Source organism: Camelus bactrianus, chromosome 13 (assembly GCF_048773025.1).
Source record: "Camelus bactrianus isolate YW-2024 breed Bactrian camel chromosome 13, ASM4877302v1, whole genome shotgun sequence".
Classification (NCBI taxonomy): Eukaryota; Metazoa; Chordata; class Mammalia; order Artiodactyla; family Camelidae; genus Camelus; species Camelus bactrianus.
The window spans coordinates 25,614,674-25,640,624 of NC_133551.1; the positions used below are offsets into that span (position 1 = coordinate 25,614,674).

General features: G+C 33.6%; 1 protein-coding gene and 1 pseudogene across 3 annotated transcripts in view; one reads left to right on the forward strand and one right to left on the reverse strand.

Moving 5' to 3' along the window:
- The window catches only part of NEGR1 (neuronal growth regulator 1), a 779,253-nt gene that overhangs the window by 22,382 nt on the left and 730,920 nt on the right, over positions 1-25,951 (forward strand). The gene's annotated exons all lie outside the window — the stretch shown is intronic.
- Positions 17,555-18,141, reverse strand: LOC105075537 (profilin-1 pseudogene; annotated as a pseudogene).

Sequence of the window (25,951 nt, forward strand, 5' to 3'; positions counted from 1 at the left end):
TGTGCATATTAGATTTCTACACAAGGGGACTACTTAACTTGCCTGTAATTTCTAGTGAAAAATGGACCTGATCACAGGTTTATTTTTCGTAAGACTTCAGCTTCATTTCAGGGCATACTAATTATGATGAATAAGTAGAATTGACACAAGAAGCATAAAAACATACTAAATTATAGATAGAAATACTTGCATTTTAATTACACTTATAGAGATGGGTATACAAATCTTCTAAGGAAGTATCTGAAAAAAATAATGACTTTGAAGTTTCTGGAAAAGTTCACTAGAAATAAAAAGATAAGTTTTTAAAGAAATAATAAACATAATTTAATAAAATGAAAATGACAAGACACTTTCTATAAAATATAATAACTTGTAACTGGCAATTAAAACATGTTGAACCATATGCTGCATAAAATGCTCTTTCTTGATGTGTATATAAAGTAAGAGCTAAAGTATCATTTTTGAAAATACAGAAGCTTTCAGAACTTTAACTTGGTGCTTTGAGAGGTGGCAGTGTTCATTCATTGATTTCATCCAGGCTGCAAGCATTCTTTGAGTGCATCCTAAATGCATACAGTTCTGCCAAGTCTCAAGGGAGAGTAGTAAAGATGCTGTCCGTTACAAGAATATTTGATTGTAGCACTAAGAAACACACCTATGAAAGAGTTATCAATGTACTACATAGCAAATGCCTTATAAAAACAATACATGATATTTAAATTGAGCCAAGAAGGAATACTCATGATACAGAAACACAGAGGCAAAGTAAGATTTGAGGTGGAATTTGGGGTATGTGTCGAATTTGAGTAAGGAGAGAACATAGGTTAGTCTTGGTTCTGTTAAAGGATGTTTTCCAGCCCTGCCTGGGAAATTCTTTCCTTTGACCTTGGGAACATTTGTAACTGCTTCAGGTTTCAATTTTTCATCTGTAAAATGATGGAGTTTTAAAAATTCTATCACTCAAGGCTTTCATGTTAGATTAATCTTGCATTTCAGCTTCAGCTAGTGTCTCTTTGCTGATTACTTTTTCTTCCAACAACATATCCAGGACAAGTCCCAATTTCCTGAAATGTCCATTTCAATATCATGGATTCAGTACACATTCATTATACTTTTTTGAGTTATTATTGAGTCTATTGCCAATACCCCGATATCAAAATAATATTTCTATTGATTATAGTTAAAGATATACATATTGGATTAAACTTTTCCTGTGCCTTATTTCTTACATCTATTCAATTAGGAATGACTTTGAAATCTGTTACAGCTCCTTATTTTCATTTCTACTGGTAACACAAAGTTCTAGTATTTATCTCTTTTATGAACACTTACTTATTTTTGTATAAGCAACTTCCTATATAATAGTTTATTCCTAGTTTATTTTTTCATGTCTCCATGTTCTTTGCTGTAGTTGATTGGAAAAGATTTGTACTTAGCTATGTCCCAAGATTTGGCAGAAATATTTATGTATTGAAGTAAAACTGATTGTTGATTTATTATTTAATCCATCCTCAAGGTTATTGTCACTTTATAAAAGTATTCTGATTCTGTGACTTGATCTGAAATTCACTGTATGCCTTCCATGCTTAAACTTCTGGGCACCTAGCCTAATGAGATGGAAGGATTTCCTAGAGAGTGCCCAAAGCATCCTAACATGAGCTTTTTAATTCTTCAGGAATTTTCAAAAGAGAGAGAATGACAATGGAACTATTAGACAGTCTTTGTTGACAATGAGGAAGAGCTGATGGATGAATAAGTGGAGAATTATAGCCAAACAAATCTCTTAAACAAAAAACACTATCCAGTGAACTCAGTATAAATTCTGCAGCTACATTATCAGATAATTTGAAAAATCTTCACACCTTTGGACCTATATGAGCCAATGCACCCAATTACATGAAACTGCTGCTGTCTTTGTACTTATCAATCTATTGCTTGAGGTTAAAAAAAAAGTTATTTAATTAAAACAACAGATAAGCCCAGTAAAACAACTTGCAAATATTTATCTCTCTTAGGTAGGCGTCACCATTGTTCCTTAGGAATTCAATTGCATTCTAAACTTAGAAAATTTCACTTTGCCCTAAGGGTGACCATGTATAATCAAATGTCTGAACTGCGTGGTGTGAAGTTATATCGTATACTATTGTATCTATAAATCTCTATACTATGTAGTATAGATCATATACTACTTTTAGGAAGTTATATCTGTAGGCCCCCAAATGAGCACTCATCCTGATTAATCCAGAGTGCCCAAAGAAACACTATATTAAATCTGTGCTTTCACTCTCTCTCTCTCAGGCATACAAACATACACACGCACACACTCTTCCTCTCTGAAAAAAATTTTTTTTACAGATAAATTAGAGTCAACTGTACATTCTGCATAGGAATTGTATTCTAAAAGAACTTAGTTATGGAAGAAGAGAAATGAACAAATGTGTTACAGACATGTACTAGAATTGCTACGTGAGACTTGAGTTTATGAAACCCAAGTTGTGGTGGGAGGGCTTGGTATACTGATGATTGAAATGACTTTTGAGCCCTGAGAGGACCTTGACTTAAGACCACAGTAGTAACAGAATTTTGAATAAATTCACCGACAAAACCCTAAGAAGTTAGATTATACACATTTTTATGTAAAAATTCACAAGTGGATACTATGGGAGGATTCCTAATGGCTAATGAGAAAGTATTTTTATATAGTCAATTATTTGTAGCCAAAATACCATTACATCTCCAAAACACAAAATAATGTGCTGAAAGTTTTCTAAATAAAACTCTTTTCTCTAATCAATCATCTTTTTTGAGGAAGTCATTTAATAAGTTTGTCTGGCTGTTTCCTTTAATGTAAAGAAAAATTATTTGAAGAAATATCGGAACACTTTCATTATAAGGATAAAATCAGTCATTCAAACAAATAGTGCATATTTTTGTTTGTCCTTTATTTTGTGTTGCTTTTTATTATATGTGTTTGTAAAGTAAATATTTTGCAATTATTAGAAGATTGCTAATCTAATCTTTATGACAAATGTGATTCATAAGAAGATCTGCATAATGTATATATCTTCTTTTGTTTAAAGTAATCCCTTGCTTCAAAAAATCAATGTAAAACTGATAGAGAAAAGATATAGTGGTCAGCAGCACATAATATGCCCCTTGTAAGATGTAGTACGACCTTGCAAGGTATAGTGTGGTCCCGCTCTTTCTTATACACAATCATAAGAGAATTTCTAGTAAATAGGAGTCGATTTTAATGTCTCATTACTCTTTCCGCACTTTTTCTGTTTTTGCCAAAGGATCTTCACGTAGGCATAAGAAATCCTCTGGTGAATTCTGCTGGGGTTCCCTACAAGAGAGGAATTCATGAGTTCATAAATCTTTCAGTCCCTTCAATTTATCTGGAGAATTATGGATAGCATGCCAGGTAGGAGTACATGGAACAGATCATCTTGAAAAATAATGCCATCTCCATAATGGGGAGGTTGCTATTTCCCAGTGGGGGTGAGCTGTTTAGATTGTATAGGTAAGAACCTATTGCAGATTGCTGCTGGCAGGGAAAATCACATTCTTCTGGACTTTCATATTACTTTAAATGTATTTCAGAGGCTGAGACTTTAATTACGTCAAAAATAGTACATACAATCACTGTCACAGAAATTTTGATAAAAATGGACAAAAGAAAGGAATTTCACAGTTAAGTGTATCATTCTCTTATTTAAAAACTCTGATGTATGTGGTGTTACAGAAATGCAAGACTATTAAAGGATATTTTATGCTGTGTATGCTGATACTTTAGATACAATGGCAAACAAGAAAGTAAGTAGTCTTCATTGGCTTGTTTTGCATATTTCTTTTAAATTTGATTATTATTTGAAAGTAGGAATTTGTATTTCATCATCCTTAATTAAACAAAACAGTAGTTAAATTACCAATCATTTTTTTCTATCATTTCTCTTTTATCTGAATGTCACAATATGCATGTATATGTTAAGGCTTAAAAACCATTTTCTTCTTACTAATTAGAGAGAAAGGTTAAGTAGTTACAGTTCAAGGGTAGTGTATTAGATTTCTACAGAGAAACAGAATCAATGGGTTATATGTGTATATCCTGTGTATGTATCTATCTTTTTATCTATTGATCTGTCTACATAGTGAGAGAGAGAGAGAAAGAGAGAGAGTTTCATTTTAAGGAATTGTTTCCTGGCAAGTCAGAAATTTTTATTGCATGCCAGTAGGCTGGAGACCCAGACAGGGTTTCTATGTTGCAGTCTTGAGGAGAATTCTTCCTTCTTTGGGAAACCTCAGTCTTTGCTCTTAATGCTTTCAACTTATTGGGTGAGGCCCTCCCACTTTATGGAGTGTAATCTGCTTTATTTAGAGTTTACTGATTTAAATGTTAATCATATCTGAAAAGTACCTTCAAAGCAAACTCTAGACTGGGTTTAACCAAAAAAACAGGACACCATAGCCTAGCCAAGTTGACACATAAAATTAACAAATACAGGTAGTAAAAGTCAAGGTTTTGTTATCTCTGATATTACTACAAATCTCCCAAATGTTGAATGGAAGATTTGGGATATTTGTTAAAAAAAAAAAAAAAAAAGGAAATCAGATATTAGAATAAATCAGACTTTCTTTAAAGGTATATTATTATTATTATTATTATTATTATTATTGTTATTATTTTAGCCTATGCTCCTTTGTCTGGAACTACATGTCTCCTCTCATTTTCCCTTTTTAAACTCAATCTAATTTAAATTTCTGTATGAATATTAAGTTTTATTTCATATTCCATGCTCATATTCGTATATATATACCTGAAATCCTGTATCTATAATTTCTGCCACAATGTTTGGTTCTTATTTGTTCTCCAGTTGTTTCATGTATCTGTCTTGTATTTCACATGATCACACATCAACTCCTTTGAATCAGGAGCTTGGGTTTATATTTTCTTTGTAGACCCTATAATCTTAAATTATTCTTACAATTCACTGTCAGTAAGTGTGTGTGAAGTTACTGACTCAATGTCATATTTTTACATTTCTTATAGGATAGCCGGACCAGTCATAAAAATATACATCACATTGAATTTGAACATGTTAAAATAAATTACTGAGTAGCAACAGAGGCTAACTTTCTGGAAAATATGGTAGCAAAACAGAATAAAATAGTGTATTTTCACCCTTTCTATTCTTGTAGGATTGCTACTGCATGATAAAATTTCTTTGTACTATTTTCCCACAGTATGATAGGGTACCAGATGTTTCCAAGTGAAAATGAAGGCTCTTTTCTAGCCTTCAGAACTGTGAGAAAATAATTTTTTGTCTTTTAAGCTGTCCAGTCTGTGGTGCTTTGTTATGGCAGTCCTAGCAAACCAATATAGGAGCCAACAATGTGCAAGTAATTATACTTCAGGCAAATTATAAAAAGGTGAAAAAGATATACTTCTTTCAAGAGCTTACTTGATACATTACTGAGGAATGCAGTGTTTATAAAACATACTCAAATTAGTTAACTCCTTTGTTCTATAGCCTTTATCATATATGCTAGGCATCATGCTAAGAATTGAAGATAGGATGAATTCCTCCCCTGCTGAATCAAAGCTAATGGGACTTCACCCCTGCTATATTTTGCCTTAACTATAAAGTTCACTTTTTATATTTTAAATTTTTAAAACTTTTATTATACACTTTTAATAGTTAAAAAAAGCAAAAAAATACAAGTTTACATATGGCATTATCCAGATTCTATAAATATCAGCATTTTGCCAATCTTGTTTGCTGTAAACACATACTTTTTTTTCCTTTGCAAATATTTTGAAGCAAATACCAGGTATTATATTAAGTCACTCATAAATAGATTTAAGAAAATACTACTATTGCTACAGAGTCCAAATTCATTCTGCTCGCTAAATGACAGGCCAATATATTGTGAGTTGAGGTATTGTGGCAAGGAATAACAACTTTATTCAGAAAGCCAGCAGACAGAGAAGGTGACAGACTAATGTCCTGGAGAACCATCTTACCCAAGTCAGAATTCAGGCTCCTTTTATACTGAGTAGGGGAGGTTGCAGTTGGTTGTTGCAAACTTCCTGGTGTTGTAATCCTTTGTTCTTGTCGTGGTTTACCTGTAAACCTCCCAACAAGACAAATGTTATTGTCTGTTCTGCAACATTTTATCTCTGTATGAATGCAAAAGTGTTATATCCTTAAAGATCAGAGCCTTGAGAATGGGCCCTTCTATATATTTCAGGTTATAGGCAACATTCTTTTACAAAAGGTGCCAAACCAGCATGACTAAGCAAAAAAATAGAGCACAGAGTTAGAACTAAAGGAACCGGTCTATATGGAGTCAGATTTGTTCTTCCCTATTATGCCATCACAAGTAACATTAACAATAATTCAGTAATATGTTCTAATAACCATTGAATATCCCAAGCAATCTTAAAATCACCAAAAAGTTTGACAACCAGATATCACATGATTCTTGATGAGGTAAAAAGAAGCAATATTCAGCCCCAAACATAAAATAATCTTGCCAGAGATAATGAGCATGCTTCTTTTCAAGTTTCTGAACTAATCACACATTTACAGGAAATATAGGAAATAAGACAAATATTTAAACAAAACAATGAGGGTTTAATCAGCCAAAGCCAGAAATGGAAAAGTCTGTAGGAAAAATGATGTTTCTTCAGTGGTGGAATGGAATGAAAAGGGACAAGTGGAGGTAGCTTTTATAGATTAAAAGAATGTTAGTAGGCATTATCAACAAACGCAGTGTGTAGGCTTCTATGAACCTTGATTTGAACAAAACAGGTGTATATGTATATCGTAAGGCAGTTAAAGAAATTTGAATATGTACTGTGTATTATTTGACTTTTTAGAAGATCAGTATTTTCTTATTATGTATATTTTATATCAGGATTTAGTATTCTACAGAAAGTCCTTACATTTTACGTATTTCTAAAAATTGGTAGATGTGAATATGACCCCTATGATGAATCATGGCTGCGCACCCACAATATTTTAATCAGAAGTTTCCATTTTTAGTGTTCCAATAAAAATATTATTTAAGCAGCAGAGAAAATTATGACCTCTTATGAAAGTAAGAGTTAACAATTTATCTGTTATATACAGTTAGTAAGGTATTGAATACTATTCAAAAATGTTCGAAGGTAACTACTTCATAATCTATAAAAGTAATATGTTAACACAAAAATGCTTGCAAATATATACTAAATAGAAATTAGTTTGTGGCTCTTTTTGCCCTAACATGTTTATTTTTAAGACAAAAAATTGGCATAATCTTTAAACAAAAAAATAAGAATTTCTTTCTGTGAGATTATTTGTCATATTCTTGCATTTATCTCTTCAATAAATAGCCAGAAGAGTAATATTATAATACATTAAGGGAATTATTATATATTTGATAAGTAAATGTGTTTAAAATATGATTCTAGTTCTTCTGCTATCAATGAATTTTTCATTACCCAATGAGCTTAAATACTAGACCAGTCACTCATTCATTTATTCAACAGATATTTTATTTTTGGTCCCTAGAAATTTCAACAAAAATTATCAGGAATATATTAGAAAAGCCCATTGAAATTTTACAAATGCATAGATACTTTAAAAATTGCTTAAATTTGCAAAAATTTCTTATTTCTGTATAAAAATCCTCATGTGATTTCCTTGGGAAGATGAAAATTTCTGGGGTACTTAGTAGGATCATTTATTTATTCAATTTTTTTGTGTTCGAGCAGATTCAGAATGATAGACCCTTTCCAGTAATAGCGAGCTCTTTGGTTCTCTTGATCATTATTTAAAATACTGGGTTCCATCCATGAAGCACTTAAATTATAGACCAGTACTCTCTATAAAGCATTCAATGTGCATTATTAATATTAGCATTAATTTTATTGCTTAGTTTTTTATTTTTAATTATATTTATTCAATTTTAAATTAAACAGTTATTTGTGTGAATATTTACTGAATATTTACCTAATGCCAGTCTCATTAAATGTCTAGAGAGCAAGGGCCAGAGGTTACCAGTATCTACTCAACACCTAGCACAGACCCTAGCTTTCAATTAAATGTATTTCAATTAAATTTATGATCATATTATGCATATTTTATAGATTTAGAGAGCAAAGACAAGAGGAGTAAACTAATTTAATGACCTCCACAGAATTAGGAAGTGGCAAAGATTAGATTTCTGTATATTGGCTGCAAAGTTTATAATTTTTTGCACTAGGTCTTACTGATGCTCTTTTTTTCAGTTCTTAGCCAAGGATTTTATAAATAAATAAATACATGGGATAAAAAGTTTTACCATTTATCATATGGCAAATGATTCTGAAAATATACCTTATTTTAGAAGAACAATGAAAAACTTATACTTGTTCATTAAATATAAGAACAAGAGAAAAGCATTTATTACTATTTTTGTGTAGACTATATTGACAGAGCTTTTAGCAGGTATCTACATTTGCCCCAAACCTCCAATATCTGCTTCCTAACTGCTCTCCTTGCTGCCACTCCTCAACCCCTGGCCCTCCAACAACCATTTCTCAACAGAGCAGCAAAGTGTTGAACAATCATTATTACATGGGTAAGTCAGAAGATGTCAGTCTTCTGCTCAGACTCTTCTAATTACTTTCCATCTCATCAGATGTAAAATCCAAAGACCTTAAAATGACTGACAAGGCCCTGTATAATCTGCCCACAATTGATTTGATTTCATCTCCTACGGTTCTGCCTCTGGTTTTCACCTTCCTAGCTAATTACTCTCCTTTCTCAAGATTTTTGCACATGTTGTTTAATCTTGAAACGTTTCTCTAGTCATCCACTTAGCTTGCTTCCTTATTTCCTTCTGGCTTCTAATCAAGGGTCACCTTGCCAATTATGCTTTTCTGACCAGTGCTATCACTGCTTGACATACTATGTTTTTATATACTTATTGAAAAATATATATGGATGTAGGATGTAAACTCATAAGGGAAGGGGTTTTGTTTGATTTGCTTGCTTCTGTATCTCTGGCACTTAAAAAAGCATCTGATACAAAGTGTGTGGTAAACATTTGTTGAATGAATGAATGAATGGGTATTTGAGAGAGGGTTTAATAAGTGTGCTCCTATCCATACCTCTAGATACTTCAAACTGTATTCCTTACAGGAGGTTTAAACAGCAGAACTCAAAGAATTTGGGGAATTTTAACTTAATTATCTACAGAAATATAATACTCACTGAAACTCAGTTTAATGTGTAACTTTTACATCCAGTTAGGCATCATCTCTTTGAAATACCTAAATTTCCATCCTGGCACAGTTGCTTACTGTTTGACAGTGAGTAAGTTATCTAAATTTTCTCTTTTCTAAAAAGTAAAATGGTACTAAAACTCTTCTTGGTACCTTCTCTTTTATTCATTTAGTCAACAAGTACTATTTATTAAGACATTACTACCTGGCCATGTACAATTGTGCAATTGTTTTATAGAATAATACGCAAAGTACTTGGTTCAGAATAAGATCTCAATAATCAAAAATTATTTGTATTTGCAGTGGGTCAAAGGACATGTTGACTGTAATTTAATGGTCAGGTTAGCCATTATTTCATAGCAAGGGTCTACTGACACCTACTGCATCTTTCTCTCACCTGAACTAGAGGGGTTGTCAAGCAGTGATTAAGAGCATGGGCTCTGGGGTGGGAGTCCTGGATCTGATTCTGGCTCTTGCACCCATTGGCTGAGTAATTTGGGGCAAGTGTTTTGTTTTACTTATTTATTTTTAACTTCTCTATCTTTATTTTATTTGTTCGTAGCGAGGATGGATAAACTAGCTTCTATATCATTTCATGCCACGAGGGTTAAATGAATCAAAATAGCTAAAGTACTTAAAAAAGTGCCCAGGTGATTAAAGCTTTCTTTGTTAGCTGTTATTGGTCCTATATTTTATTGCATTTAATTCCTAACTTACACAATACTTCAGATCCATTGAAAGCAGATGGTATGGAAATCTAAGATAAAATAAAGCTTGACATATTTCAATCAGTGATATTTCATGAATTTCTCATCAAATGCTTAATACTTTTAATCCTTTAAATGTGAGTTTTGCTAACAGTATAATGAAAATATTTTCCCATTTTCTCTTGTTACTGATGAATCTTTATTGACTGGAGAATTATCATGCCACTGTTGTGTTCTGTATTAAACCGAATTTACAGTGAATGTGGAGTGGACAAAGGTTGCTTTTAATTTCATTTAGTCATTCAACACACATTTATTTATCACCTACTTTGTGAGGAGCACTATGCTAATATTTTGGTTACAAAATAAATAATACAAAATATGGAATATTAATAAACAAGGACACTGTAAGTCTTGTGGAAGCTTACTCCTATCTGACAATGACAGCCACAAATGGACATGAAAAATTCTGAAGTGAAAAACAATCAACATGCTTCTCAAAGCAAGTAGACAAAACTTTGTAGAGAAGGCAATGCCTGAGGGATTTAAATAAGTAAGAGATCTTTAGGCAGACTAACGGGAAGGGATTCTAAGATAGGGGTGCAAGTCACAGAGACATAAAACGATAGCATGTTTGGGGCAAATTAAAGTTACTACATTATTGTTAGAGTAGAATGTGTGGAGGAGGCATGGCAAGAGGAGAGGCTTGAGAACGGGACAAGGATACTACAATAAAGGTATTTTTAAGACTGGAGATAGTTTGGTTTTATTTTGTTGGCTGCGAATTTTTTCAAGTATCAGAATAATCTAGTCGAGATTATATTTTAGAAGAGTAATTGATGGAAAGAAGGAGCAAAAGACTGGAAGTAGGATTGTTACTTTAGGTTATTGCAAATAGCCAATGAACAGATAAAATCAGTCTTATCGAATGTGACAAAACACTTTTCTGTGGTAAGAAAACTGCAGTCATCTCATTGCAAAAATGGGATTTAAGTATTTTGAGGGAATAAGCACTTTATGACAAATACTGGTAAAGACTTTAGTAGGATATTAAATAATTAATACTTTGATTTCTTAAATTAAAACTTGTATTCCATTTATATAGCTATTTACTTTCATTTAAGATTTAGTTTTTTTAGTAAGATAGAATTTTATTTCAATAATATTTTGAAACTTACACTGAGAGATTACAAAACTTAGTTCTAGAGATGTGTATTAGACGTCTAGAATTTAGAGTTGTTTTTAGATTACTGGAATATTTACTTAGGAATTTTGTTAAAATGAAATGTTGTTGTTATATTTCATCACTGTATATGCAGAGAATTTTATGCCAAGCTCAAATATTACTGTCATCTAAATGTATTTGTCATATATTTAAAGTTAATGTTTGAATTTTCTAAATAAATAGCAAAAAGAAAAATCTTATAACCGTAGTATTCTTCTATTTTATTTTGAAATAATGTAATTTAATAGTTGATGCCTATTTGGCTATGGTATTGGCAAAATCTGTCTGATTCATTAAAATATAAATTAATGTCATATTACATTAAAATGTGCTGCAGTGTTAGAAATTATTGATGCCATGGCTGTTCCATTGACTCAGAAACTTAGTAGAGTGGTGACATGAAAGAATCTCCTTTCCTGATGGAGCTCGTATTGTTCCAGTAGAAACAGCGTTATAAGTCTTTCAGACTGATACATTTTTAAAATAATTTTAGCTAATTATGGAATACATTATTTAAAATCTGTTCTAAACCCTTCTCAACCAGTCAGGAAACTTTATTGGGCTGGCTGACCCAGCATGGAAATTCAGACAGTGTACAGTTGATCCTTATTATTTTATTTGCAAGTATTATTCGGTATTTGCAAATTCTCTTTGGTTTATTTGTAACCCTCAAATCAGTACTCAGGGTACTTCAGAATCATTTGTAGATAAGTGCAGAAGAGCAAGGAAATTGAGTCAGCCTGTGAGCACATTCCCAGGTGAGGTCAAACAAGGCGATTTTGCGTCTTTTATTTCAGCTCTCATACTGTAAACAAGCGTCCTTCTTGCATTCTGTTTAGGGTCTCTTGTTTCTCATGGTTTTTGTTCATGATTTTACTGTTTAAAATGGCCCCCAAGCATAGTGCTGAAGTGCTGTCTAGTATTCCTCAGTACAAAAGGCTGTGATGTGTCTTATGGAGAAAATACATGTGTTTGGTAAGTTTCACTCAGGCAAGAATTTTAGTGCTGTTGGCCATGAGTTCAATGAGTTAATGAAACTTCAACTCATGTTAAAGCTGTGAGTTTTAATGCCTTAAATGTTAACGGATTTTAAAACAGAAACTCTTACCAAAAAAAGATTGGCTATGTATTGATCAGATGATGAAACATTGTGACCAGAGGTCCCAGGAACCAAACTTTGTATTTTCCCCACAGGCAGTGGTTCAATATTTGCTGATTCAGTGGTTGCAGCAACTTAATAGAACATAACAACCGTGAATAATGAGAATTAATTGAACTGACTGTATTTACAGTTCCTAACTAGTAATTTTTGGCAGTGTGAGGTAGAAGATGCAGAAGCGGTGTTTTACTTTTATACGTAATATATTAAACAATGTTGAAAATGTGTATGAATTCATACTGTTGGGTAGACAATTCTTGAATCGTGTATCATCCTGTGTAAAATAGAAGAGGTTTATAAAACCCAACAGATCTAAAATCTCTTCCTCTCTCAGACAGTTAAAATAAAAGATAGGCTATGTCAGAGAGAGTTCTAAAAAGGTGCACACCTCAAAATGAGTAACGGAAAAGCTAAGGCATTTGTAACAGCCTAGATGAAGTAATACTTCCTTGCATCCTAGAATATATATTTTGAATATGAATAAATGAGGAACTCACATGTGTTTGGAAAAAGTTTTCTACCACATATTGTTACCAAAACAAAATAAGAATTCTGAATAAAATCAATTATTAATGAGACACATAGAATTAACTTGGGATCAGGAACTAAATATGGTGCACTGGAAAATCAGATTAAGATGCTATACTTAGGTAAATCTGAAAGGATAAATCTAGCTTTCCCTATAAATCTCCTATTAACCTAAAACAAAGAGAATTTAGTTTCCCATTCCCATTTAAATTAAAAACCTTGATCAAGTATATACCAACAGCACAATGGTATTTATCCAGACTTCACATCATACAGAAATTAATATGCTTATTTTTAGAAATAACTTGAAGTGGCATAAAACAGTCCTATAAGTAATGTAATATTTGAGATTCTTAGTGCGTATAATTAGATAGTGGGAGTTGATAAGTATAGCGGATGTAATCCAGTAAATTTATACATGTAACAGATCTCATTTTTCTACACTGTTAGAATTGTAGTCAAGTTATAGTTTTATAATATTTACAGGAAAAATAACTTTATTTACTTAAGGAATGTATCTAATATTAAGAGTGCTTTGATGGTAACGCAGAACTGAGACTATGACAGACTCTTTCCCAAAGTCTGACAGTGAAAACAGACACATAAACCATTCTTAAAAATTCTAGATTATTTCCCATTTAACCCTCAGAACAACCATATGAGATAGATATTATTTTTTCCCCCACTAAATAAAAGCTTATTCATCCACCTATTTAAGGCTTACCCCTTTAAAGAATCAGTGTAACACTTTCAAGTTTGGTATTTGTAAGGACATGTTCAGTGATTTAATTGAGGCAAGAAGTAACCTTCATGGTGTACAAATAATTTGATATGATTTGTAGGACCTATCTTGATTAAAAAAGCAGACTCATTCTACATTATTATATATTCCAAATATTATCAGAGTCGTATTTACATAGATATAGAACATGTTATTGAAAATTATTTTAAGATACATAAATAAGGGCATATTTTGTTTATTATTCATTTTTAGCTGTCCTTAATTTATAGCATGATACATTTGTCTCTCTTAATGGCATAACTAGTATGAGTTTAATTAACATATCTTTCACGAATCATATTACATAATGGTTTTCAAATACAGTATTAATATAAAGCAATCTTTTGTCCTCTTAGAACTATATTATCTTACTTTATAGAAGCATAACATCATACCCTGACAACTTAATAACACTATGCTATAGGAGTATTTACATATAGGTTCTTTAATTTGCCTCCTGGGAGAGTTAGTGCCCCTTTCTTTGTAGCTATAACTCTTTGCAGTCGTGTAGGGCAGACCAGGAATGAGACAGAGTTTGAATCTCAGCTTTATCATTTACTAATTTTCAGTAACCTTGGGCAATACAATTAACCTATCTGGGCTTTCATTTTTCACATCAGACAAATGGAAATCAAGTATTTCCCTGCAAGTCCATGTGAACTAAGATTTCTCTCAGTGGCTTGGAAGACTTCACAGGGGGGGAAGTGAGGCTCCTGAACATTACTAGGAACGGCAATGCAGTGTAGACCTTTTAGGAAGAGTATCTTACTGAGAAGTGTCTTTTTTATTCCTGTAACTCAGTCTGATCTGATTACTAAGCTCCATGGTATGAGGTACAGTGTTAGTTCTACACCACTGGTTTTATCCTGTCCAGTTTCCACACTTTATTTTTCTGTTACTCACTCTTTGTGTTTTGTGTAAGTTTGGGGAAGAGGAGTACCTTGCTGGACTGTACCAACATGTGAGGCTTTTTATGAAGAGTGGAAGGAGGGAACACTGAGGACCAAGAATGGTTATTCCAGATGAAATGCAGTAGATCCACATCATTAAAGGAGTGAGAACTGTAGGATACACAAGTCTCTATCTGAAGTCACATTGCTAGGTCTCCAGTGACAGATGAAAGGGGACAACATTGCCCCAGGAGCACTTTTCTGACATCAGTGAGTCAAGTACAGCTCCACTTCTATTATGGTCCCTGATACGTTTGTTTTACTTTTATTTTTATTTGTTTTATTTTTTAATATATTTTTATTGACGTATAGTCAGTTTACAATGTTGAGTCAATTTCTGGTGTATAGCACAGTGCTTCAGTCATACATGAACAGACATGTATTCGTTTTCATATTCTTTTTCACTATAAGTTACTATAAGTTAGTGAATATAGTTCCCTGTGCTGTACAGTATGAACTTGTTGTTTATCTATTTTATGCTATCTCCAACGCCTAATTTATCCCTTGCAACCTCCTTCCCTCCCTGGTAACCATAAGTTTTTTTTCTATGTCTGTGAGTCTGTTTCTGTTTTTTAAATTTCATCAGCCTAACACATAGCAGATAATAAGCAAATATTTACCAAATCAATGCATAATTTTGCATTGTTTGTAGAATCCACTGTAAAATTAAAGGAGAGGTTTTGAACTGTTCATGCATTTACATGATTATAGATTCAATTATATTGTAATTGTTTGCATGTCTGTCTCTCCTACTAGAGGCTGAGATTCTTAAGGGCAGGGGCCATATGCCATTCCTGTTAGTATTGTTAACATTGACCACAGTGCCAAGGAAATGGCTGTTGTATGATGAAGGAGGAAGGAGGAAGATGTGAGAAGTTCTTTATAGAGTCTCTACTGAGTAGTTTGCCTAGTAAACGTGATGATTTGACATTTTCAGAGCAGCTGATGGAAAAGTAACCAGTTACAGATTATTAAACATTTAAATCACAAATAACTAATTTTAGATAGGAAACAAAAAATGAAATATCATCTTCAGGGTGGGAGAAACAGAAGGGAGTAAGGAAGACAATTACCAGGCACCTACTGTGTGCCAGGTGCTGCCAGGTGCTGTCCTGGATCTTTACTAAGTTATCTCATTTAATGCTGTTTAGTGCTTATAGGAACCACACAGAAGGCAGTTATTAACTCCATTGCATGTATGTATTATTCATATGGGACTTGCCTAAGGTCATGTGACTAGTGTATATCAAAACCAAAGTGAGAATACACATCTCTAGGCCTTCCAAATTTCTCCATACCACCAAGCCTCCCTAATAAAATAGGAACAAAGGGCCTAACATAAGAAAATTGCAGACTTTTCTATTTTACGCTTCTAATAATTGGAAACTGAGTAGCAATGCCTCTCATTGTATAATATTCTAGAACATGTGCAAATCAAAATTTTTAGTCTGATTTATATTTACTTGATAATTGATTTTAAATATTTGATTCTCTGGTTTTAGAATCCTCATCAGGTCTATAAACATCTGCTGTCTATAAATAAACCTTCACATATAACAGAGTAGTTCACTCTTTAGAGAAAGTTCTAGAGAAAACTATAAAAACACACTTGCTTTAAATGATTTGTAGTTCTGGAATTTATCATGATTTTTCATATGTGAGTCTTAACAGTGAAAAATTAAGGTATATGATATAACTTTCTTTAAACATTCACGTGTATCTCTTATATTTAAAAGTATTTTCTTTACTAGTATTGCATAGGACCCAGATGGATCTATATGTTGATATGACCATACTCAATTTTAACCTTCATGTGTGGAAACATTTAGAAAAATACATGTAACATGGTACGTTAAACAAGAAATAATATGAAAATAGTAAACATCAGAATTTTGCATTTTCCAATTATAGCCAGAAATGTGTATTAGAAAACTCAGCATAGTATAGAAGCCTTTTTTTCTTTTTCTTTTTCTTTTTTTTACTATCCTGAGCAAACAGAAACTAGAATTATAACAATATAATTTAACCCTGGGTTAGAATCCTCAGGTGCAAAGCACACAGTATCACTTGAATCTTAATTGCTCTTTCTTCATAACAGAAATCTCTGTAGATTATTTTGTACTCTGAAATTGTACTCTGAAATATTAGGAAAATGAATCTTATCACATCAGGAAAGGCTTAGGCAAACTGAAAGTGACTTGTTCAGACATTCACGGATCTCAGTGGAAAGAGAACCCAAAGACAAACTTGTTAATACCCTCCTTCATTTCTCTAGACTCTATTTTATAGCATAGAAAGTCCCTTTTCAGAGGGAGATAGTCCATAATCAATAATGAATACCCCAAAGATAAAAATCATAATTTAGACTATGATTGAACACTCAGAGGAGAACCAATTATTGATAATTTCCAATGATAGACTAGATATTTGTAAGGCTATTTCAAAACCGTATTTAGTACAGTCTTCAAGTTAATTTTTTTAATCTTCATGATCTCATTTTAAAAGATTGATCTTCACAAATACGATTTGCTTAAGATTATTCCAAGTTCTTAACTCTCTCAGATGTTGTCTCCACGCATAATTAATCACGTTACTTTGCGCACAGGACCTAGAGTGGCTGTGTTAGTAATGAAATTAGTAGTAGACTCCCCAGAACTCACTTCATTCATCTCTCCCATTATTATGTATTTTCTATCCCCAGTAAGTAATTTTCCTTACTATTCAGAGTACCGCACTTCCTGCCTCCAGATCTTATTCATTTTTTGCTCCTTCTTCCTGAAAATAGTAGTACACACTTTGGATTTCATATTTTAAAAGTGCATTTGAAAACATTATTTTATTTCATATCATCTTCTTTCTTTCTTTCTTTCTTTTTTAGTAGAATCTTTTTTTATTCAGAAAAAAAACCCCAAGAAACAAAAAAGTATTTCCAACCACACACAGGAAGGGTATGGGTAGGGGGAGGTGTCCATCCAGCCCTGGCCCCCTGCCCATGTGGTTTTGGCAGCAATAAGGTGTGTGGGGTAATATATATAAAATAAAATGGTGTATGTGTGTGTGTGTGTGTGTGTGTGGGAAGGAGAGGGGTGCAAAAGCAGTGGGGAGTGGTGGGGGGAAGGGACAGACGAGGTCAGTACGGGGAACGCCGCAGGTGGGAGGCCATTTCATAACATTTCTTGTTGACCATACCACCGTGGACACCTTCTTTGCCCATCAGCAGGACTAGCATCTTGGCAGTCATGGCGACAGTGATGTTGAAGGTGGGGGCTCCGCCCGTGCTCTTGGTATGAAGATCCATGGTAAATTCCCCGTCCTGCAGCAGTGAGTCCCGGATCATAGAACATTTCTGGCTGCCAAGCGTTAGCCCATTCACGAAGAAACTTGACCTGTCTTTGCCAACCAGGACACCAGCCTCAGCAGGCGTGATGTTAATGAAGGTTTTCCCGGGGACGGCGGCCCAGACGGAGGGCAAGTCCTTATAGCCCAGGATGGCCGCGTCCTGGCGGGTCCCGTCCTCCATTAGGTTGTCGATGTAGGCGTGCACCCGGCCTTCGCGCTGCTACTGGGGCTGCTTGCGGGGCTGCTGCTTGGGCCGCGGGCGGGGGAAGGCGGAGAGCTTGGGGCACGGGATGCTGTCCGGACTGCGGCTCTGCTAGCTGTCTATTTCCTATCTTCTTGCTGCCCTCCAATTCATCCATCAGAGACATACCGACCTTCACAAAGGCTAGGTACTCCAGCCACACTGTATGTTGATAAGCCCAAAGAACATCTTACACTTTCCCATGCCTGCACCTTAGCTCACACTTTTCTGCTGAAACATACAGTGATACTTTCCTCTTTCCATTCTCTCCCTGTTCTCGTTACATTCAGTACATGCTTTGAGGCCAGAAAGAAACGTGACTTCCTGTGTAAAAATTTTCCTGAGAAGGGCAGCCGTAAGGGATTGCTACTCCCTCAAAACTGTCTTCAGTTTTACACTTTTCTTGTAACAGGAATGGCGGCTTGATATATATTCACATACGTTGCAACATCTCTTTGTAGATGTTTGGTTCCTTAAGAATTGAAGCCATATTACTTTTGCTGTATTTCAGGATATCTACATTCTTCTGCGTATAGTCAGATTATAAATGCTTGTGAGAATTTGGTGAACACAGACATTTGACAGAGATGTCTTTACCCTATAGGTATCTGTGAGAAATGGGGTCCTGGCTACACAGCCTCTGGCTGTTTTTCAGAACATGACTGCATACCTTTTAACTCACTGTCATCTTCCTGCTTTTCAGATACCTGGTATCCTTCTGTTGTTCTTGAGTGGGCAGAATAAAAGAGGCTTGGGGAGGTTAGGGAACTTATCCTTGCGTGGAAACAAAATGAAGTTCATGGAAATATAATTGTTTTGGTCATCTGTTTTCCCTTTGCTTCTCATGTCCAGCGCCACAGAGTAGATTTCCTTGTCCTTCCAGATATACAAAAAACACTTGATAAAATTAAAAAAAAAAAGATGCTATGATACAATTGAAACTATTTTCTATTACTTTAAGGGAAAAAGTATTACTTAAAAATCTATCACAGCACACAGTTTTATAGACATTATTTTTCAAGGCTAGGCTGTAACACAGTTATGACCATGGTAATGGTTGGTAACACAGCTCAGTCAGTTATCTAAGGAGATTTTTTCTTGTGTGTGTGTGTGTGTGTGTGTGTGTGTGTGTCTCACTTTCTCTGAAAGGAAGCTGAATGTCCTTACCTGAGTGGATTAAAATGTAGCATAGACATGGTTTATGTGCTTGGCTATGCATTAGAATTACCTTGAAAGCTTGTTAAAATACAGACTCTAAGGGCACTCTAAGAGCTCCTGATTCAGTAGCTGTGAGCGTGTTTGGTTTGTAGTTTTTTAAATGCCCATCCCCCATATGATCCAGATGCAGGCAGTTTATGAACCAGTGTTTAGTAGATTCCTTCTGCATCTGTATAGGTGAGATTGTGCATTGGTGAATTATCTGAGGTTCTTACCAGACTTATGCTCTAAAGCAAGACCAAAATCTTACTTCCTTTACAAAACTTTATTTATTTCTTTATTTTTCTATTTGCCATTCTTCCTAAAAATAAAATTGATGAGGGACCATCTGTGTTCAAAAGAGCATGCCATTAACTTAACATGGCTCCTGCTCTCTAGTTCAGAGTATGTAAGAACCACACAAATTAAAAAGCAAAATTATTACAATGTCATATGTTCTGGAATAGATAGGTGCAAAGCCATTTGGCAAAAACGTGATAAAGTAATATATTCTGTCAAGGTGAACGAGATTTCATATAACAATAATTATAAGAAGAATAAGAATAGCAAACACGCGTGGTACTTACTATAATTGTAAGTCATTTTTATGTATTAACTCATTTAATCTTGAGACCAATCCTGAGATAGGTATTGCCATTATCTTCATGTTAAATGTGAGGAACAGAGTGCAAAATGAGGTCATAAACTTGTCCCAGATCTCAGTCTTGAATAGTGAGCAAGGACTCATAGCCAAACAGTCTTGATTCAGGAACTTTTCTCTTAAAAGAATTTACAAAGGAGACAACGTTTTAGCAGGTAGTACAGGGAAGGAAAAATCATTTCACAAAAAGAAAGAAAGGGAAATGTGAAAAGAAGCTATGGGTGTTGTTAGCAGGGCAGTCTTCCAGAGTTAGTTTGAAGAGTGGACATGTAATGGGTATATACAGTAACAGTCTATCAATTTATTTTCTCTCCCTGTTCTCCTTGGTTGCTCCTCTAGCCAACAAGTTTCATGGTTTGATTCATCATGAACTTGCAATATTATTCTGGACACAGCATGAATCACTGATGCAGTCATTCCTGGGTACCTTTGGAATTCTTTCATGACCTTTAGAGATTAGAAGAAAAACTTTTAGTAATACTAATGATTATTAGCAAAGTGCACATCTTATTAGAATAGTTTAATAATGTGTATTTGTGAGCAACTCGGTTCGACCCAAAGGGCTATATTAAATCTTAAATGGCAGGACGTAGTTCCAGGATCAGAATAATTTTACAGTTTACTGTTTGGGAGGCTAAAACAAGAGTCAGCTTATTAAGTTTTGGATGACAGCAAGTTGGACGCAGATGATAGAATCTTGGATACCATGAGATTAGAATTCAAATTGACTGACAAATTAGAGTAATATTCAGCTTTATAGTAGATGAATAGAACCAATTCAGAGTGTACTTTGGATATAAGATAAACAAAAAGATTGAAAGTGACGAAGTAACAGTACTATTTTGGAAAGAAATCTGAGATTCGAAAACTAGCTAAGGGCCTTTTTTACTTTGTTTATATTAATTCAGCAGGTCTGTATTTTTGTTTGTAACGAACAACGCCGTAATTTGATTTACATATTTGATGATTTGTGAAATGCATTTGAGACCTATCTGGGATTACCTCATATCAGCAAATCAGTTTCTACAATAAAGCTATACAGATAACTTCATTGGTGCCATTCTTACTAATCAGCAGTATGTTTTCTTAGGAGTTAGGTAGTAGTACTAATAATTTTTGAAATCATTTATCATCATTATGCTGAAGAAAATTTGTGAGGGATATAGGAAACCCATTCTTAAAGAGCAAATTTTAACTTTTAATGTCAACGTTGGACAGCTTGCTTTGCTAGAATTAGTTTGGCAAATGATTCATGTGATACTTCCAGCACTGAAATCTGCAGTATATCCTACTCAATGTGGTTACTTAAATAGTGAAGTCCTCTGCAATCAGAGAACTCCCACTGAACTAGTGATTATCTGTATGATACATTCTAATGTACTGAGCAAATGTGTAAAGATCTTGTGGATTGATTGTTCATTTTACTAACTTCTTAAACGGAATGAGGGGGAAAATTGCACAGTGCTCTATTCATTGTACAAAATTTGCTTTTTGATAAAACCAGAATGTCTTAGAAGAATGTGGAATTTAGAAAAGTAATTTTCATTACATTTTGGAAAAGATATTCTTATTTGGGAAAACTTCTTTGAAATCAGAGAATCTAATTCTTTGAACCTAATTCTCTAAACAAGTTTTCATTTACAGGCATTTTAGAATACATCAAAGACGGTGATCATTAGGTTTCTTTAAAAATCAAGTTAAAAAAATGAATATAAAGAAGTATTGGTTGACATGATGTAACACGACAAGATTTAACAATTAGTTCAAGTATTTCTTCCAGATTGTCATTTTACTTGCCTCATACTTGAGCACTGCTTTTGCAATGAAGATTTAAAAACTTTCAGTGGATAAATGCTACCTGTGTGAAAATTTAGATCATTTACTTTGGAAAAATATGAAATTTATTATATAATTCTGACCGATTTAAAATATCAAATGGCAGAATTGACATTTGATAACTAAAATGTCATTTACAATAAAATATTGTTTTATATATGCTCCTCTCTGTGATAATATGACTGTCAATTAAAAATACCTATAAGAGCTAATACCGTAGACCCCAGGATCACCTTGCTTAATCATGACTGTAGCATGAATGGTAGTATTCATGCTGAGACTCTATGGGCTTTTCCACAAGTGGAGATGGAAAAGTAATTTTGGTAATGATTTTCATAAATATGAAATTGATGATTTAATGACCACATATGGAAATGTAAACCCCAAGTTCCATCAGTGAGGAATTTGATTTTGCACTGTGCTTGAGAAGAGAGACAGATGGAGCGGGATAGATTAAAGCTGAATTCTGCTCTGATTCTTCTTTGACTTTTTTTTTGAGTAGACGTGTAAACAGTATGGTGACAGCAATACACACAACCAAGTGATTTTATGTGATAATTCCCTTATTCTGTTTTCCGTCACCCTAATTATAACCTTCACCTTAAGAAGCGGAATTGTGAGAAGCAAAACTTTATTAAAATGCCACAGGATTAGACTATTTGAGTTTCATTTTCCTCAAATAAATACAGCTGAATGGAGACATGAGAGTTCTATCCTTCAAAATTCTCTGATCATCCATAGGTGTTCTCAAGACTTCCTTTTTAAGACTTTGAAGATTTTTATGCCACTCACTATATTTTACATCATAATGATAGCTAGTGGTGGAAGGTAACATGGTGTTTTCTCAGTACTAACAGTAACCCTGTATTTAAAGCTCTTTGTATGGGCCAGGCATTTTCCTAAAAACTTTACATGTTTTAACTTATTTAATGCTTACAGCATTGTCAGTCAGGTACTGTTCTTATCATTACAATGAGGCAAGTGAGACACAGAGAGGTTAAGTAACTTGCCCAAGGACACACAATAGTAGGAGAAGCCAGTATTCTAAGTCAGGCAGTGTTTCTCTGTTGTCTGGAATCTACTGATTGTGCTCTGGATAACACTGGTTAAAATTATGGGTCCACATCCTTTGAAATTAAAGCTTTCCCCAATGCTTTGTGAATTCACATTAATGTCCCTTAAAAAAAAAATGCTCACTTTTGCTTGTTTGTGAGTATACAGTGACTTATCCATACCACATCAACCATGACTCTTAACATTGATTTCCACAAGAGGAAATCCCCAGTTTATAGCAAGGGGCTTGTTATGATAAAGGAAGGGTCTAAACTTAACCTTAGCAAAGCCAGCCACTTCAAATGTAACATAAACATTCACATTCTCAGAATGTTTTTTAGCTCCTTCACTCCAAGAAAATGCCCAGTGCCTACTTCCCTACTTAGTTTCTAGCGTTGTAATATCATCCTGGTTTTCTCTGTCCTTCCTTCTTGGGAGTAAAATGATTTTTCTTGTCTCAAGCAAAGCAGCCTCTTCCCAATCTTTCCCTTTGTGGTCTCTGTTGTTGCCTTGCCCTTTGCCTCAATTTCTCTAACTTGGGGATGTTTTCCCAGCAAGCACTTCACATCTTTAGAGGACTCTGGGAATAGCAGTCAGGATGATTCTATTTTAAACTATTTTCTCTCCACTTAGTATTTATTTATTTATGAAGCACTATGTTTTGTAACATTGCTTCTCATGCTCCCGTCTTTCCCATGAAGTAGCTTTTATCATTCTCATTTTAGAGATGTGGAAACTAAGTTCCGAGAAAATTAATTCGCTTGTCCAAGGTTTCAAAGCCGTTAAGTCCAACAGTGTACGTCCCAGCTCCAATTCCAAAGTCCAGACTCTTTCCAATGGTGTCTTCTCATTTAAGTCATGAATACTCTTAAATTTGTTATATAACCATAGTATTTTGTAATCAGATGCTTTGCATGCATACAGGTTCCATTTTCCTCTGAAGGAGATTAACTTCATAGCTGTTTGTGAAAATGGAATAGATGGACATTTTACCTACTTTAATATAATAATTGAGCCCTTACAGTTCTCAGTACCATTTTTAAAGTTACAGAATAGAAGTATGACAAAAAGGATGCTCTTTTTTATTTTGTTAGAAATATAGAGCTCAGAAATATAAAAGTAAATATACATGACAAAGTTAATTTAGTTGCTGAATCACTTCCTTTTCTGAATCTCAAAAGGCACTAAGAATGGGAATGCCATCATTTTATTAAGAAATAAACATTAGAAGAATATATTGTGAGCATATTGGTAAATATTTATTTTTAATAGCTACAATAGTAAGTGATAAATATAGTGGGTTGTGACCAAAGATCAAATCAATCTCCTATTGCAACTTGAGAATTTCTGAATGTATGAATTTGTGCATGGAGTCAAATGTAAACTCTCCCTAGATAATTAGGAATAGAAGGTTATAACTTTTGCCATTGGGAAGATCATCATTCTCTAGATATTCAATAAAGTCTATGCCCTGTGACACTGATGATTCAGAAAGCAAGTCTATGTCCTCTATGTGTTATTCATTTTTAACACTAAGAGGGCACATATGTCATTTGTAAAATGTAACTATTTGATACTTAGATTTTTTGCTTGATCTTTCATTTTTATAGTAGGCATTTATTCCTGATGCTCTTATTTTAAAAATATCTGTGATAATAAAATAACATTTTGTAATATGTTTAGTTTTCTAACAATAAAGTTCTCTTTTGAAATATAAAAAATCCATAATTTATAACTATATTTTAGTGATACATCACATGAATACCCCCTAACATAAAAATTTAGATCCTGATTAAGCCAGTAGGTATTTTGAATATTTGTTATTCTTTCATTTCCACTCAAACTATACTTATGGCTAGTTTACAGTAAATTTAATCCATAAAATAATTTCTTTTGTGAACTTTTTGTCTTCTTGGGTCTTTTATTCTACAATATAATTCTTTTGCTAAGTCAGTTCCTTGCTAATTAAATTCTTCTTAATGCAATCCTTAAAAACATATTCTCTTTCAAAATCATAAGACAGCAATCATTTAAAATTAAAACTAGGAGTTATCTGGGTTAAAATTGCTATTAATTATTATGAAGAGTAATTGTCTTGCCCAAAATTTGAATTTCTTCTGTCTGTCTTAGAGTAAATAACTACATGAAGCTATTGTAGAAGTGACATTTACATTTTTAAAAATTGTCTTATTTTTTACTTTTTATTGAAGTATAGTCATTTTACAATGTTATGTTAGTCTCTGGTGTACAGCATGGTGATTCAGTTATACACACACACACACACATATATATATATGTATATTCTTTTTCATTATAGGCTACAAGATATTGGATACAGTTCTCTGTGCTATGCAGTAAGAACTTGTTGTTTATTTTATATATAGTATTTTGTATCTGCCAGTCCCAAACTCCTAATTTATCCTTTCCCTCATCCTTTCTCCATTGGTAACCATAAATTTGTTTTCTATATCTGTGAGTCTGTTTCTGTTTTGTGAATAAGTTCATTGCATCATTTTTTTAGATTCCACATATAAGTGATATATAGTATTTGTCTTTCTTCATCTGGCTTACTTAGTATGATAATCTCTGGATCCATCCATGTTGCTGCAACATTCTTTTCTATGGCTGAGTAGTATTATATTGTGTGTGTGTGTGTGTGTGTGTGTGTATCACAGCTTCTTTATCCAGTCATCTGTCGATCAACATTTAGGTTGTTTTCACGTCTTGGCTATTATAAATAGTGCTGCTGCGAACGCTGGTGTGCATGTATCATGTAGAAATGACCAATTCTAAAAAAGAGATAATAATTACTAATCAAGATAGACTATCCATCAGAATTTAATGAGAACTGTTTAGTAAAAAAAAAATTATATATATTAGATGCCCATTGATGTTGAGCATATAGCTAATATGTAAATTTCTAAATGACAAATATATAGGAATAGTCTTAGCTTCTTAACTATATATTTTCCTTATTTTTTAGCCCTCTGTCAACTGTTTCTTTTCAAAGAAATAATT